Genomic DNA, 18,307 nt, shown 5'->3' with positions numbered 1-18,307 from the left:
GGACTGACCTCCTGTCATCCCCCGAACACTCAACCGGTCTCCACGACCGGGTGAGGGCGCCGAGTCATCTGATGGGGAACCAAGGGCCACCTGGCCCTGCTCCCCATCCACCCCAGACTGTAGGCCAGGAGTGGTTGCCGGTGCCATCTGCGGGGTGGTCCCCCAAGGCGCGGAATATGGAGAGGACCCCGAGGCCACCCGCCCCAAGCCCCCTCCAAAGACTGGGCCTGCGTCCTGCAACATCGGCCTAGCGATAGGAGAGGAGGGCGCCGAGGCCACCTGCCCCGCCCCCCTCCCGACGGTGATCCCTCACTCACGGTAGCACCGACCGGAGCACGAGGAGAAGGGGGCGCCGAGGCCACCTGCCTTGACCCCCCTCCCGAAGGTGACCCCTCCGTGACGGTAGCACACACCGGAACGAGAGGAGAAGGGGGCGCCGAGGCCACCTGCCTCGACCCCCCTGCACAGCTCGGAGCCACCACCTGCAGGTCTGTCGTCTCACCAAAAACCGAGGGGGGCGAGATCACTATCTCCAAACCCTCCTCCTCGCAAGAGCCCTCCACACCCGGACCCTCAAAGTCCAACGCGGGTAAAGAGTGCTCAAAATCCTCCAAAGACTCCACCCGCTCGCTCCAAAGCCTCGAAGGTGCAGTAGCAGGCTCAATAGATACAAATTTCAGAGTGGTCGACGGCAGTGAAGAAGGCGGCGCCGTCCCACCTCCGGTCGTCTGAGCAACAGACCCCGGTCCCTCGGACATCTCTCGTCCAGGATCAGCGGTCGGAGTCTCCTTAACCCCCGCACCCTCATCATCCTCGTGCATATCAATATCAGTGGCAGCAGGTGCGTCAGCAAACAGGCTGTCATCCTCAAACTCAATCTGAAGGTTGTAAACCTGCCCTTGATACGCCCACTTAACCACATCAGGCACAAACTCGATGTCCAAAATACTGACCAGTAAGCGAGCAACCCCATGAGCTCTAGTAAAGGCCATATCCACTCTCTCAGGCTTTCCGACCATGATGCCTAAACTAGCAACGACCCTAGCATCTCTACTATGATCAACCGTCGGCCCTCCTCAACGTCACCGTCCCCAGATCTGAAGGTTGAAAGATCTGGTTAGCAACGACTTTCCGACCATGTGTAGGACCACTCTCTAGCGTCCTACTATGGCGCTTGAAAGATCTGCTTGCTGCTGAGGCCTGTTGCAAAGAATGGGAAGCCCGATACATCCATCCACCTAAGACTAAAGAAACTGGTGCTGTGACAACTGAAACGGCTAAGTTGGAAAAAGAAACTTCAGCCGAGGCATCTAACAATGATTCTGATATTAAGGAAACAGAGGGGCTTGACCTGAAACGTTCTAAATATGACATCCGGGTTGCAAATGCTCTGATGAAAGCATATGTTACAGAGGGTATGATTGAAAAGGCCATTGCTCTCAAGAAGCGTGCCAAGATGCGCGGAGGAAGGCTTAACGCGAAGAGGTGGGAGATTTTCATGGAGCACTATCTCAAGGTAGGGGATCTGAAGAATACCCATTGGTGCGCCGACCGTGCAGTCAAGAAGGGACACAGCAGCGGCAGGATTTGGGTGCCGCCACATGACGTGACCAAGACCTTGATCGGCTACTTTGAGAAGAAGAAAGACGTGGACGGCGCTGAGAGTTTTGTCGAGGTGCTAAAGAAGGTTCAGAAAGATCTGGGGACGGTGGTGTTTGAGCCGCTGGTACGGACGTACGCGGCGGCTGGGAAGAAGTTCCCCGGGATGCGACACCGTCTGAAGATCGAAAATGTGAAACTCAGTGAGGAAACTGACAAGCTGGTCGATTCCATCTGTGTTGATTGATAATGTTTATTAGCATCCCACTTTGTTTCTTCTCAATAACAGACAGCAGAGTGCTTTCAGAATTTTTTGGCTGTCTTCTTGTGCAAAACTTGTGACGCCATACTGAAATGTTAGCTTGACATTCAATTCTGGTTGCCGGCTGCTTCTGCACGCCATCGGAGTTCATGAGATTTTTTGAATGCTCTGCTTTTCAGTTGTACTGTGGTCGACTAAATGAATTATACATGTTTCGCTTGATCGAATTGAAATTTAATTCATGTACTCTGACTGCAATGTCCTTTGCTACTCTGAACAGTACCTGTGCTATGAGCTGTGATGAATTAATCCTTTGCTACTCCAAACTTTATATGGTTATGCAACGGGAGTGCGTTTGAAGTGTAAAAAATTGTCAGATCCTCGCTAATTACACGAGGGATGATTGCAACCATCATCTTGGTGTTCAGATCTACACAAAAATATGTAAAGGTAGATACCTTGTGACGAGGATTACAGAGAGAAAATAACTTGAAGAACATACTTTTTTCTTGTTGAGCAGAATAGCCAGAGGAAAGATCAAGCAGACTATGTGTGCATTTAAATACCCATGGCGTATAGAGTAGTCAAAAGATGCAGGTTTGGACTTGATGTTTAGAGTGAAAACTCAAGATCTAGGCTGTAATTGGTTGAGCATGATCTTTTTAATAATTTGGTAATGTGCATCTTTAATGTCTTGACTGACTCTTGGCATTATGTTGTTGCGAAGCATGCATGTACTTGTACTTAGTATCAACTTCATATCAATATATTATCCTTTATACATTTTTTACAAGTGTCATGATCGTAACAACTAGCCAGTGTTAGGGTCTTGGCTAGAATCGGAGAAACCATGCATGTCCATCATTTAGTGGCTCTGGCGATGACACTGTCAGCCGCCAGCTTGGAGGTCAGGTCCTTTGTCGATGTCCCCAAGTAGTGGCGGAGCCAGGAAAATTTTATCAGTAGGGCCAAATGCTAATAAAACTGATTGGGGACTGTGTTTTGATTTTCGGTTTGAGTTTTTTTCGCCCTAGGCTGAGATGGCCGAATTTCGGCCATTTTCAAAAATTTCGGCTGAAATTTGATCAAATTTTGACTGCAATTTAACTTAAATTTGACCAAAACTTGCCAAATTTGAGCAATTTTGACCTAAATATACTTTTCGCCCCATGCCGAGATGGCCGAAATTCGGCCGAAAATCAAAAACAGGTTGGGGAGGGCCAAGCCATTGGAAAATGGGCTTTTAAGAGCAAATAATCACTAATTTTTACACTGTTTATGGGCAAATTAGCACTACTTCTTTGATGTTAGGGGGGGGGGGGGGGGGGGGGGGGGGGGCTGCTGGTCCCCCTGTCTCCGCCGGTGTCCCCAATTCGCTGAAATGCCTCTTGCAGTTCATCCGAGACACAGTGGTCGCAGCCGGGGAAGCTGAGTGCTTCTCAATGGGACCTATGCTGGATTTGCAAAGAAGCATTTTGTTTCTCGGTGGGCATACCTTCACGCACTACATCGCACCGACTTGTCCACATTCTGTTTCAGTTTTTTTTCGAAAATCTCAAACCAGCAGCAAGAAGACTCATCAAAAATTTCAGTATGGACGAATGAGAGCCACCCATAACCTTGTGACCAACATAAGGGACCCCACCAGAAAAGATGCATATGGTCCAGATATATATAGAAACATGCACGGCGGACAATGTGCAACACGTCGGTTACATTAGCAGCCCCATGAGCATAATATTTCTCGTGTTGACTAGCTATGCATAATATTCAGTTGTACACACGCCGATCACATGTATATGGTGAGGCAACTAATCATTTCGGTTCAAACTATATCTCAGTTCATTTTTGGTGGGAGTCGAAGTTGCATCTTCTTTTTTCTTCCCGAATTCATAATCGAGAGGACGAAACTAGACACGGCTTTGTTATTCACTCTTTTACGAACCCATTGTTCATAGTCAATATTTTAGTTTTTGGCGTGAACTCCTCGAATGTCGTTTGCCCACGATTTTTGCAAGCACCTGACGCACTTGAGCATCTTGCATGCAAAAAAGATTCAGATTTATTTTGATTTTTTACTAGCCCCCAATGGAATTATTTCAATCGACATGTAATGATGGACGATATAGACTTATTGCTCTGAGCAGATGCAAAATGGTTGATGGAGTGTTGACATCGTCCTTAGAACAAGCTATGTACAAGTTATTTTTTAGCACAACAAGCTTTGCCGAAATACAAGGGACATGTGTTGACACTAGTTTTTGGCATGGAAGAAACTATTAAGATTGCCTCAAACGAAAGTATCCAACATGAAAAATCTCCATATGGTCGAAGTGAAAAACCTTGATGTCCGGGTCATCACCATTGATCTCATCTCGAGGGGGGGGGGGGGGGGGTGAAACTGTCCTCGGAGTGCTGAGATTTGGTATTCGGAGTACCGGTCGGCTGATTACACCTACAAGAGCACCTCAGATGAAAAAGTATTCTTCATCGAATGTCTTTGTCTCGTTGGGACCATTAATTTTGATATTTGAATTATCTTAATCCAAAGTCGTGCGCAAAAGTTACAACCAACGCAGTGTGGCCCGACCACTAATATAAAGTTTCAGCCGGGTCCAGACACCCATATGATTGTCTCATGGTAGCGCGAGTTGCCGACTGTTTTGCGCGAGCTTTTCGGCCCTTAAAATTGCCCCGAATCGAAAAACATTCAACATGAAAGTTGTACATCACATTGAAACGGATAAATTTACTTTTCGGTGCATCTCCGTCTGAGGTAGTATGCGACGTGTGGGTCCCACAAACCTGACTACTATCTCATACCTACCTAAATCTGAGTGGTTAAATCTGGAAGCATTTGAACATGATTTTGGAGTCCTTTTCTTGTCCTGGAAGTCCAGCCGCCTCATAAATATATAAGAGGTGATGGCCGATTGAACAACCCACAATCGATCAATCCATCTACCACTTTTTACCTTTACCTTTTCCTTTTCCATTGTTGTTCTTGCTCCTCGTTCTTTGTTGTTCTTATTGTTCCAAGGCAGCGAACCTCGACACAACCTCAAGGCGGCTGGTTGTGTGTATATATGTACACATCACGCTGCAAGTTTCGTAACAGATTGTAGAGAGAAAAGGAGAAAAATAAATAAAGAGGAAAGAATAGGGCATGACAAGGGCCCTCGACTATTAAATTTCTGTGCGTGTGTTTTTGTCGTATTCGATGTCATCGATCCCATGGGCCGAATTCCAACAAAATACGCGTGAGCTAGTACTTGATTTAAATCGTGGATCCAAGCACAAAAGTTATGTTTTCATAAGTGCTTTGAGAAAAAATAAATATGGCTTCGTTCATCCTACACACTTCGAGCACCCATAACTATTCACATCTCTATTTCCGTTTCTTCTGAAATCTCACGTCACTACCAAGAAGACACAGAAGAAGTCTGTCTAATCCATTGCTCCATAGCCTAAATGGTCTAAATCGTATGTAGAGCCAGAGCGAGCAACATTCGAAATTTGCAGAAAGCGTGATGCTGCTGAATGGTGTCTAGCTCATTTGGAGTTAACTAGCATGACCATAATGCTGATCATGCATCAGACTTGCAGAGTTAAGAGAGATGCTCTTTAGGTATTGCACGTGTCAGAACTCAGAACCACTACCCGCTGCAAGAGGCTGAAGCACTTTGCCTCCTGAATCTTGACCCCGGGTCTAACTATTCCTAATGGGCTTATTACAGACAAAGAATACTCCACTGTACATTTGATAATATAAACTGGGCTGCCAGAGGCGTGCCAAGGTATGAACTTACATCCTAAAGAGCAAGCAAAATGACATAACATCTAAAGACCGGGTGTTTGCATTCATGAATGGTGACAAAGTTGATAATATAAACGTTGCCTGGATGGATAACTTCGTTTCTGCATTCTCTCTTGGAGGAGGAAGAACTATCATATTGCCCTGCTCTTTAATTACTTGGAAGAAGCAAATGATGAATTACACACTTGCCTCCACTATACACAATTAGATTCATCTTCTCCCAATGGACATTCTGAGTGCTTATCAATGGGACACACTTTACACACTTACTCAGAACAAACTGAGCACTTCTAAAACCGGTCCATTTTGCCGGGATTGCATTGTTCCCAATGGGACAGAAAGCCAGTTAGAGAATCAGTTCCATGGATGTTGGATCTATAGCAACACACTTTCCTGTCAAATTTTCATGGTTTCTTAGCGGGCACATACCCGCTACCTCCCCGTTCTTTGTTGACAATTTATTCCAGTTTCTTCTAAAATCTCAACTCATCGGCAAGAGAACACATGAAAAGTTAAGTAATGATTCTATAGTCATAACCTGATGACCAACGGAAGGAACATTTAAAAGGTGCATACTGTTTAGAGATATTTATAGAGAAAGAGTAGGCAATGCTCAAAACTTCGGTCAAAGTAGTGTGTGATAAGTGTGATGCTGTTGAATGGCATGTAGTTCATGATGAGTAACAATGTTTCTCGTGTTTTCTACCTGCAGATAATATTCTGTTGTTCACATGCGGATCACATGTACATGTTGGGGTAAATGTCCACTTTCAGTTTGAACTAATATATCATCACATTTTCGCCGGGAGGCAAAGTTGTTTTCCATTTTCTCCAAACTGATGATTGAGCAGATGAAATTATATAGTCATGGTTTTGTTGGTCTGCCATTTGTTTTTGTTCGCTGGCTGCTTCTGCACGCCATCTCAGTGCTTGGGTTGTTGCAAGTGCTCTGCTTTTTAGTTTGGCTGTTTGAATTACTCTGCTTTTCAGTTGTGCTGTGGCCTTGTCTTCGGTAAAGAATGAACTATATATGCTTCTCTTGTTTGAAACAAAAATTGAATTTGTGTGTGAGTCTCTGACTGCAATGCCCTTAAATATGTTATATGAGCTGCGATGAATGAATACTTTGCTACACTGAATTATATATGGTTATGTGGCAGTTATTCGAAAGTGTACCTGCATGACTACAACGGCTTAATGACACTATACATGAAGGTCATCCAACCTGAGAAGCTCCCCAACATCATCCAGGACATGAAGGTCGATGATGTTCTACCAGATGTCTATACTTATAATATCTGGGTGATGTCACTTGCGGAACAACGAGTAGGAAAAAACCTTCCAAGGCCGTTGGGCAGGCTTTCGTATATTTTTTTTTAGAAAAGGAGGGTTACCCCCGGCCTCTGCATCTGGACGATGCATGCAGACATTTTATTAATTATTCACAAAGACCTTACAAAGTAGTACATTAGGTAGTCTGAAGCCACTATCTTAGCAACAACTGTCGCTACTCCTATCCACCTGATGAAGGGGTGCCGATAGTCCGAGCCTAATACCAAACAGACATCGCACAAATGCCTAACATTTGCTTTTCAGTTGAGCTGTTTGAAATACTCTGCTCTTTAGTTGTATTGTGGTCTTGTCTTCGATAACGAATGAACTATACATGCTTTGCTTATTTTGAAACAAAAATTGAATTCATGTACTATGAGTCTGTGACTGCAATGCCCTTAAATATGTGATAGGAGCTGCCATGAATGAATACTTTGCTACCCTGAATTATATATGGTTATGTGGCAGGTATTCGATAATTGCACCTGTGTGAGTGCGTCTGAATTGTAAAAACTTGTGAAGACCTGTCACAACTTTGAATGCAAAATTGGCACTTCAAGAAAATTACTGTGCACAACATGGAAATCATTGTTTCTTGCCTGTCAGATCCTTTCGTAGCTGTTGAGCGATTATCTGCGATGGGCCCGCTCTTTGAAGAAGTGAAGGAGATGCTTAAAAGTCATCAGAAATTTAGGGTTGAGCGGGTGAGGCTTTCTGTTAGTGGTGCCGCACATATTTTAACTAAGGTTGCCGGAATGGTTCCATGTCCCTCCAGATTGTTTTGGGAACATTGCAGCTTCGGAACTGCCCGAACATTCTGAATAGATAGCAACACATCCAACATAAAAATAAATCCTTTTGCTAACTATTGAAGGAGCTCAACTTTGTTTTCACTGCGAAGTCCTACAACAGCTTAATGACACCATACATGAAGGTTAACCAACCTGATAAGGTTCCTAGCATAATCCAGGACATGAAGGCTGATGATGTTCTACCAGATGTCTGTACTTATTTTGTCTGGATGACGTCTCTTGAGAAACAACGAGTAGGAAAAAAAAACCTGCCAAGGCCGCTGGTCAGGCTTTGGTATATGGGATTATCACAAGCGCATTTGGAAATTCCTAATTAAATGGAATCATTTATTCATAATATGTGAAAGCAAAATTGAGCAACCATAGGAGGCTTCTTCCTTTTTCTCTCCCTTTTCCACCATGGTCACCTGCTTCCTCCTTTTCCCCTACGCTTCCTCTCTGTCTCTATTCTTTTTACTTTTCCTCATGGAGCAGCTCGCTCCTCTGCAGCCACCCATTGGAGCTTCGGTCTTACACCCGAACCTTGCTGGCCTGTGGGGCAGCTGGTTAAAGCCACCAAATTTTCCATGTTCGAACTACTTACATATCCTTTTCAGTTTCTTCTAAAATCTCACCTCACTAGAAAAAATGCACATCAAAAGTCACACAACCAAAGGAACACAAACAAAAAAGGAGTAAAATAGGTAACTTAGCAGCTCAGAAAGTGTGATGCTACTGAATGGAGTCTATTTCATGAAGAGTTAACTAGCATGACCATAACACAATAAGAGCGTGAAGGAATTCATCATACGCTATTGATGCAGGCATTAAGCTCAAATCAACTGGAATCCAAATTTCCAAGCCAAAGCATGCAATTGAACTCCCTAAATCGACAGATGTTCCTTGCAGCTGACATGGTTGATTGGTTTCTACCTTTCTAGCCATGGTCTACGTGAACCTTCCTCGTGTTGGCTAGATAGATGTGCATGCTTTTTGATTGATTACAACAGAGAAGAATGATGGTAAAATGTGTATACAATGTGGATAATAACCACTTCCCTCTAAATTAGGTCAGATCATTTCTCATATGTACCATACTGTGCTTACCATACAAACTTCTATCTGTACAATCAAAGGATGCCCTGTCTTGATCATCTGTGTCTGTATGCCTCTGTTGACTCGCAGCTTGTGTCTAAACTGCAAACTACGATTACCTGTCGATTGTTATCAAATATCTAGAGTTTTAGGTTAACAGTGATGCTCCTTAGATATTGCAAGTGTGAGGACGATAGCAGCTACCAGCCTCAATGGTAGGGCCTCAACTGGCATTGCAGAGACCTTGCAGCAGACATGGTTGCTTGGTTTCTACTAGACCACCATGTTAGCTTCTCTCATAGTCTAGCCAGGCTCCCTACCATGGTCCCGTCGACCACCAGCTCAGAGCTCAGGTCTCCGGTGACCCCTTCCAGCCCGTCAAACGTCTCTCGCAGTTTACCAATGGCATGAAGCAGTGGCCGCCACCGGCTGAAGCAAATAATATATAAATTTAAAGATGAATCCTTAGGGAAGCCGGCGATTGGCTACCAAACTAATATATCAGCCCATTTTTCACCGAGAGACGAGTTGTACATCATCTTTTTTCTTTCTAACTGACGGTGGAGCGTAGGAAATTATCTAGACACGGCTTTCTGGCATTTTCCATATTCAGACTATTTTACCGTGCATTTTTTGAAGTCCTTCCATTCGGAGTACCCAGCCAATTCTGACCATACTCTGTAAAACTTAAGCCTACTTGTGTCAATCATAATCTTTGTCCATGGATCGCGAAAGAAGAAACCTACAAGGAGGTACCAGCTCTTAGTTTAACTGTGGTTTGCTCTGTAAGCGAAGCATGGTGAATTCAGCAACGTATTTCTTCATGACTCATAAGTTGGTTAGCAATGAGTATGATCTTGCAAACTGCTTTCTCGAACACCTGGGCAGATATCGTCGGTGTAAATTAGTGGCCATAGAAGCCATGGAAGATCAAACACGGAAAAAACTCAGTTGCCAAGACATGGATGTTAAGGTAGAAGAACCTCCTTTTCTCTATTTTGTACACATTGTCATCTCGGCTCTTCTTATCTGTATTATTAATTAATTATTTTTACATCAAGGATAAAATTCACAAAGTTCATGAGTTTTAGGAGAGATGTGTTGTGTGCCAGTTTCTCATGGAGCTTAAACTGAAATATCCAAATGCTGTGATCAAAGCATATGTTACAGTGCATATACATGACATTGTTGACAAGGTCGTTGCTCCCAAGAAGCATGCCAAGGTGCGCGGAGGAGGACTTAACTTGTAGATGTGGGGTATTGTTAAGGGGATCTCTCTCTCTCTCTCTCTCTCTCTCTCTCTCTATTCATCCATAGAATTCAAATCCGAGCTACAAGCTTGAGAGAAGGGGATCGAGGAAGAAGATACAATCTCACATGCAAGCCCTTCGGCCAACTAGCCGTACGCCACCGCTTGCCTCTACGCACACACCAACGCCCCCTTAAGTAGTGGGCGACTCCAACAAGGCCCATTCCGGCCCAGCGAGCCGAGCGAGTCAGCGAAGCTAGCATGTGCAAGAAAGTAGAGAGGCTTACAGCAAAAACTGGATGCACTTCGTGTACGAAACGGTCAATCTCTTTCGGAATATCAGGGTTTCATACGGAAACTCGCCTGTTACAAAAGGATTTCATTTTTTTGAACTTATTTGAACTCCATAGTTTTTCTATGTTCAAAATGCACCATTCAAAGCCACATCATCAATTTTCAATCCTTTCTGACTTCATTTGTTATGTTTCATGCATTTACTGATTTTTTTCAGCTATAAGACCCTGAAATTGAAAAGCACTACAATTGAACTCTGAAAAGGTTAAAAGTTGGCATGGTATCATCATTTCACACACATAGCATGTGCAAGAAAGTAGAGAGGCTTACGGCAAAAACTGGATGCACTTCGTGTACAAAACGGACAATCTCTTTCGAAGTATCAGGGTTTCATACGTAAACTCGTCTGTTATAAAAGGATTTCATTTTTTTGATCTTATTTGAACTCCATAGTTTTTCTATGTTCAAAATGCACCATTCAAATCCACATCATCAATTTTCAACCCTTTTTACTTTATTTGTTATTTTTCATGCATTTACTGATTTTTTTCAGCTATAAGACCCTGAAATTGAAAAGCACTACAAATGAACATGGATAGATAATTGACCAAATTAATAGTAGTTCATCATCACATTAAAACCAAAGTACATACATAATTCAAATTGAACAACATATAGCTCTCTAGAGCATCTAGTTAAACCATACATTGAAACTATGTAGAACCTTCCAATGCAACAACAAATGCGTTCATAATCACAACTAAGGTAACAATTGATCCAACGACATAATGATACCAAGCCTCGGTATGAATGGCATATTTTCTAATCTTTCTAATCTTCAACCGCATTGCATCCATCTTGATCTTGTGATCATCGACGACATCCGCAACATGCAACTCCAATATCATCTTCTCCTCCTCAATTTTTTTCCTTCAAGTAATTGTTTTCTTCTTCGACTAAATTTAACCTCTCGACAATAGGGTCGGTTGGAATTTCCGGTTCAACCACCTCCTACATAAATAAAATCTATGTCACGTTGGTCGGCATAATTGTCATAAACAATAAATGAACCAAATAGTTATAAAAAGATAATATATACCACATCCGAATCATAGACAGGATGAGGGCCGACGGGGGCGGATACCAGAACCATCGCACTATATAATAACAAGGAATAATAAAAGTAAGAAAATTATACAAGTATCTATCTCAAGTAAGAACTTTTTTCTTTCAGAAAGAAGATAAGAACAAGAGGCTCACCACGGTTGTGCCGGCGATGAGATCGGCGCGGGCGATCGACGACGGTGAAGATGGAGACGGGACGTGACGGACCGCTAAACCTAGAAAAATATCGGGGAAAATGGAGCTCGGAGGTTGAGTTTCGAGAGAAGAAATATTAACTAGTGTGGCTTGGACATTTCATCGAACACCTCATGTGCATAGGAGGTGAGCTAGAGCACCCAAATGCCCTCCCCTCGCCGGCCAGCAAAAAACAGAGCAGGGTGGAGTGCTCTGCTCACTGGCGATGGGTTATATATAGGCAAATCATTTGTCCTGGTTCGTGGCTGGAATCGGGACCTATGGTTATGGGCCAGGAGCGAGGCCCATTGGTCCCGGTTCGTTCCTAGAACCGGGACAAATGGGTCCAGACGAACCGGGACCAAAGCCCGCGAGGCCCCGGCCGGCCACCTGGGCTCACGAACCGGGACGAATGCACCCGTTGGTCCCTGTTCGTATAAGAACTTGGACTAATGGGCTGGCCAGGCCCGAACAAAAGCCCCTTTTTCTACTAGTGAGGATATAATCCACCATGAACATAAATATCGTGAAGGCTATGTAGATTTTTTTCAACTACATGTGTGAACATGTGCCAAGTCGAGTCACTTAAATCATTCAAAGGAGGATACCACCCTACTATACCACATCACAACCATTTTAATAGCATGTTGGCACGCAAGGTAAACCATTATAACTCATAGCTAATCAAGCATGGCATAAGCAACTATAATCTATAATTGTCATTGCAAACATGTTTATTCATAATAAGCTGAATCAAGAACGATGAACTAATCATATTTACAAAAACAAGAGAGGTCGAGTTCATACCAGCTTTTCTCATCTCAGTCAGTCCATCATATATCGTCATAATTGCCTTTCAGTTGCACGACCGAACGATGAGAATAATAATAAGAGTGCACGTGCATTGGACTAAGCTGGAATCTGCGAGCATTGAATAAACAGGAGAAGACAAGGCAATATGGGCTCTTGGTTAAATCAACAATAATGCATAAAAGAGCCACTTCAACAATTTCATTATGGTCTTCTCCTATCGACCCCCAAAGAAAAGAAAAAAATAAAACTATTTACACGGGAAAGCTCCCAACAAGCAAAAAGAAGAACATGAAATCTTTTTGGGTTTTCTTTTTAATTACTACTACTACAACATGAAAGTAAACTAACTAAAAGCTACTACTAATTTTTTTTTGTTTTTCTTAAAGTTTATCAAACACACAATAAGAAAGCAAGAAAAATAAAATAAACTAGCATGGATAATACAATGAAAGAGTATGAGCACCGACATCTAAGTTGGTTTATCGCCACGGATGGCTTGGCGGATATCCATAGTTGTAGTTGGGGTCGTACTGAGATGAAGCGGCTATTGCCTCCTGAGCCGCAGCGTGGCGGCGAGTTGCCTCCGCCCTCCTCTCGTACTCATCTGCCTCCTCTTTGGCAATAAAATGTCTTCCTTTTGCCTCCTCACAAAGCAACTAGTGAGATAGTGGTACTGGTGGCACTTTTCTCCCTCGAAGCTCACAAGATCAGAGTTACGCAAATATGCGTTGAATTCTTCCTTGATTCCCGCACATAAAGTTTTCTGAAGGCCATTCACAAGGCTGCACTGGAGCGTCCCTTGGTGGCTCATCATCAGCATCACGCATTGCAAGCCTGGGTCCTTGCTTCCTTGAAGAACCACCTTGGTACATTTTCCTAACCATATTTCTTCATCTGAAAATTTCTAAAAATTTTAGTAACTTCAAATAAAAGTGAACCAAGCTCAACAAAATTGATAGCAACTACTCCTACAAGTGCCTAGAGACTATATCATGCATTAGAACTACTTGGAACCATATAAATTTGACATGCAAGCTCAAGAACATGGTCACCTAGGCAGCACAAATTTGCAATGAATAAAGCACTAGAACAAAAACTAATTGGACCAATGGAGGAGTCACATACCAAGGAACAATCCCCCGAAGCAGTTTTGTGAGAGGTGCTTTGAGCAAGGAGATCGAAAATTGCAGCAAAATGAGTTAGAACTCGTGCTTGAGCTGGATGGTGATTTTTTCGGGAGGAAGAAGAAGTGTGTGGGTGTAGGAATAAGTGGAGGGGGGAACCATGGGCCCACGAGGCAGGGGGCGCGCCCTGGACCCTCGTGGCGAGGTGCTTGCTCCCGCTACTGTGTTCTCAGTGCCAGATATTCTCAAATATTCCAGAAAAAACCATATTCCATTTTCAGGGCATTTGGAGAACTTTTATTTTCGGGGTATTTTTATATTGCATGGATAAATCAGAAAACAGACAGGAAAATACTAGTTTTTACTTTATTTCAACTAAATAACAGAAAGTAAAAAGAGGGTACAGAAGGTTGTGCCTTCTAGTTTCATCCATCTCATGCTCATCAAAAGGAATCCACTAACAAGGTTGATCAAGTCTTGTTAACAAACTCTTTCCGAATAACATGGGACCGGAGAAATTTTGATTAACACTATGTTACCTCAATGGGGATATGCACATCCCCAATAATAAGAATATCATATTTCTTCTTGACAGTAGGAAGAGGAAATTCAAAACCTCCAAAGATAATCGATGGATTTTTTCCAATAGAGTTGACACTATGAACTTGAGGTTGTTTCCTCGGAAAGTGTACCATATGCTCATTACCATTAACATGAAAAGTGGCATTGCCTTTGTTGCAATCAATAACAGCCGCTGCAGTATTCAAAAAGGGTCTTCCAAGAATAATAGACATACTATCGTCCTCAGGAACATCAAGAATAACAAAGTCCGTTAAAATAGTAACGTTTGCAACCACAACAGGCACATCCTCATAAATACCGACAGGTATAGCAGTTGATTTATCAGCAATTTGCAAAGATATTTCAGTAGGTGTCAACTTATTCAAATCAAGTCTACGATATAAATAGAGAGGCATAACACTAACACCGGCTCCAAGATCACATAAAGAAGTTTTAACATAGTTTCTTTGAATGGAGCATGGTATAGTAGGTACTCCTTGATCTCCAAGTTTCTTAGGTATTCCACCCTTAAAAGTATAATTAGCAAGCATGGTGGAGATTTCAGCTTCCGGTATCTTTCTTTTATTTGTGACAATTTCTTTCATATACTTAGCATAAGAATTCATTTTGAGCATATCAGTTAATCGCATACGCAAAAAGATAGGTTTAATCCTTTAAGCAAAGCGCTCAAAATCCTCATCATCCTTTTTCTTGGATGGTTTGGGAGTAAAAGGCATGGTTTTCTCAACCCATGGCTCCCTTTCTTTACCGTGTTTCCTAGCAACAAAGTCTCTCTTATCATAACGTTGATTCTTTGATTATGGGTTATCAAGATCAACAACAGGTTCAATTTCTACATCATTATCATTACTAGGTTGAGCATCATCATGAACATCATCATTAACATTATCGCTAGGTTCATGTTCATTACCAGATTGTGTTTCAGCATCAGAAATAGATATATCATCTGGATTCTCATGTGGTTCAGCAATAGGTTCACTAGAAGCATGCAAAGTCCTATCATTTTTCTTTTTCTTCTTTTTAGAAGGACTACGTGCATCAATATTATTTCTCTGAGAATCTTGCTCAATTCTCTTAGGGTGGCCTTCAGGATACAAAGATTCCTGAGTCATTTTACCAGTTCTAGTAGCCACTCTAACAGCATAATCATTATTCTTACTATTTAATTCATTGAGCAAATCATTTTGAGCCTTAAGTACTTGTTCTACTTGAGTGGTAACCATAGAAGCATGTTTACTAATGAGTTTAAGTTCACCTTTAACTCAAGACATATAATCACCCAAGTGTTCAAGCATATCGGAATTGTATTTCAATTGTCTACCAAAATAAGCATTGAAGTTTTCCTGTTTGACAATAAAATTATCAAACTCTTCTAAGCATTGTCTAGCATACTTATAGTGAGGAATATTACCTTCATCAAATCTATAGAGAGAATTTACCTTTACTACCTATGTCGGGTTATCAAGACCATGAGTTTCTTCAATAGGTAATGGATTAAGATAATATGTTTCTTCGACAGGCGGTAAATTAAGACCATGTATTTCCTCAATAGGAGGTAAATTCTTAACATCTTCAACTTTTATACCCTTTCCTTTCATGGATTTCTTTGCCTCTTGCATATCTTCAGGACTGAGAAATAGAACACCTCTTTTCTTCGGAGTTGGTTTAGGAATAGGCTTAGGAATTGGCTCAGGAGCTGGCTCATGACATGTCCAATTATTTTCATTTGTCAACATATTATTCAATAGAATTTCAGCTTCATCGGGTGTTCTTTCCCTGAAAACAGAACCAGCACAGCGATCCAGGTAATCTCTGGAAGCATCGGTTAGTCCATTATAAAAGATATCAAGTATTTCATTTTCTTGAGAGGATGATCAGGCAAAGCATTAAGTAATTGGAGAATCCTCCCCCAAGCTTGTGGGAGACTCTCTTCTTCAATTTGCAGAAAATTATATATTTCCCTTAAAGCAGCTTGTTTCTTATGAGCGGGGAAATATTTAGCAGAGAAGTAATAAATCATATCCTGGGGACTACGCACACAACCAGGATCAAGTGAATTAAACCATATCTTAGCATCACACTTTAATGAGAAAGGAAATATTTTAAGGATATAAAGGTAGCGAGATTTCTCATCATTAGTGAACAGGGTGGCTATATCATTTAATTTAGTAAGATGTGCCACAACAGTTTCAGAGTCATAGCCATAAAAAGGATCAGATTCAACCAAAGTAATTATATCAGGATCAACAGAGAATTCATAATCCTTATCAGTAACATAGATAGGTGAAGTAGCAAAAGCAGGGTCATGTTTCATTCTAGCATTAAGAGATCGCTGCTTCCATTTAGCTAATAATTTCTTAAGATCACTTATATCATTGCAAGCTAAAATAGCTCTAGCAGATTCTTCATCCAAAACATAACCCTCAGGCACAACAGGCAATTCATATTTATTAGGGGGAGAGTCTTCATCATCACTATCTTCAATATTATTAGTTTCAATAATTTCATTCTCTCTAGCCCTAGCAAGCTGTTCATCAAGGAATTCACCAAGTGCCACAGTAGTATCAAGCATAGAAGTAGTTTCATCATAAGTATCATGCATAGCAGAAATGGCATCATCAATAACATGCGACATATCAGAATGAATAGCAGAAGCAGGTTTAGTTGTCGCAAGCTTACTCAAAACAGAAGGTGAATCAAGTGCAGAGCTAGATGGCAGTTCCTTACCTCCCCTCGTAGTTGAGGGATAAATTGTTGTCTTAGCGTATTTCAAGTTCTTCATAGTGACCAGCAGATATAAATCCCAAGTGACTCAAAGAATAGAGCTATGCTCCCCGACTACGACGCCAGAAAATAGTCTTGATAACCCACAAGTATAGGGGATCGCAACAGTTTCGAGGGTAGAGTATTCAACCCAAATTTATTGATTCGACACAAGGGGAGCCAAAGAATATTCTCAAGTATTAGCAATTGAGTTGTCAATTCAACCACACCTGGATAACTTAGTATCTGCAGCAAAATATTTAGTAGCAAAGTAATATGGAAGTAACGGTGACAGTAGCAAAAGTAATATTTTTGGGTTTTGTAGTGATTGTAACAGTAGCAACCGAAAAGTAAATAAGCGAGGAACAATATGTGAAAAGCTCGTAGGCATTGGATCGGTGATGGAGAATTATGCCGGATGTGGTTCATCATGTAACCGTCATAACATAGGGTGACACAGAACTAGCTCTAATTCATCAATGTAATGTACGCATGTATTCCGAATATAGTCATACGTACTTATGGAAAAGAACTTGCATGACATCTTTTGTCCTACCCTCCCGTGGCAGCGGGGTCCTAATGGAAACTAAGGGATATTAAGGCCTCCTTTTAATAGAGTACCGGACCAAAGCAATAACACATAGTGAATACACGAACTCCTCAAACTACAGTCATCACCGGGAGTGGTCCCGATTATTGTCACTTCGGGGTTGCCGGATCATAACACATAGTAGGTGACTATAGACTTGTAAGATAGGATGAAAAACTCACATATATTCATGAAAACATAATAGGTTCAGATCTGAAATCATGGCACTCGGGCCCTAGTGACAAGCATTAAGCATAGCAAAGTCATCGCAACATCAATCTCAGAACAAAGTGGATACTAGGGATCAAACCCTAACAAAACTAACTCGATTACATGATAAATCTCATCCAACCCATCACCGTCCAGCAAGCCTACGATGGAATTACTCACGCACGGCGGTGAGCATCATGAAATTGGTGATGGGGGATGGTTGATGATGACGACGGCGACGAATCCCCCTCTTCGGAGCCCCGAACGGACTCCAGATCAGCCCTCCTGAGAGGTTTTAGGGCTTGGCGGCGGCTTCGTATCGTAAAACGTGATGGATCCTTCTCCCTCATTTATTTCTCCCCGAAAGTGAATATATGGAGTTGGAGTTGAGGTCGGTGGAGCGTCAGGGGGCCCACAAGGCAGGGGGGCGTGCCCCCCACACTCGTGGACAGGGTGTGGGCCCCCTGACGTGGATTTTTCTTCCAGTA

The 18,307-nt window shown here is 42.3% G+C and overlaps 1 pseudogene; it reads left to right on the top strand.

Moving 5' to 3' along the window:
* The first annotated feature begins 1,055 nt into the window (after window positions 1–1,055).
* LOC147957452 (large ribosomal subunit protein mL101 (rPPR4) pseudogene) lies at window positions 1,056–1,846 on the top strand (annotated as a pseudogene).
* The last annotated feature ends 16,461 nt before the right edge of the window (window positions 1,847–18,307 follow it).

Source organism: Triticum urartu, chromosome 7A (assembly GCF_056163025.1).
Source record: "Triticum urartu cultivar PI428250 chromosome 7A, HENAU_Tu73, whole genome shotgun sequence".
NCBI lineage: Eukaryota > Viridiplantae > Streptophyta > Magnoliopsida > Poales > Poaceae > Triticum > Triticum urartu.
This window is presented reverse-complemented; position numbering and strand designations above follow the sequence as displayed.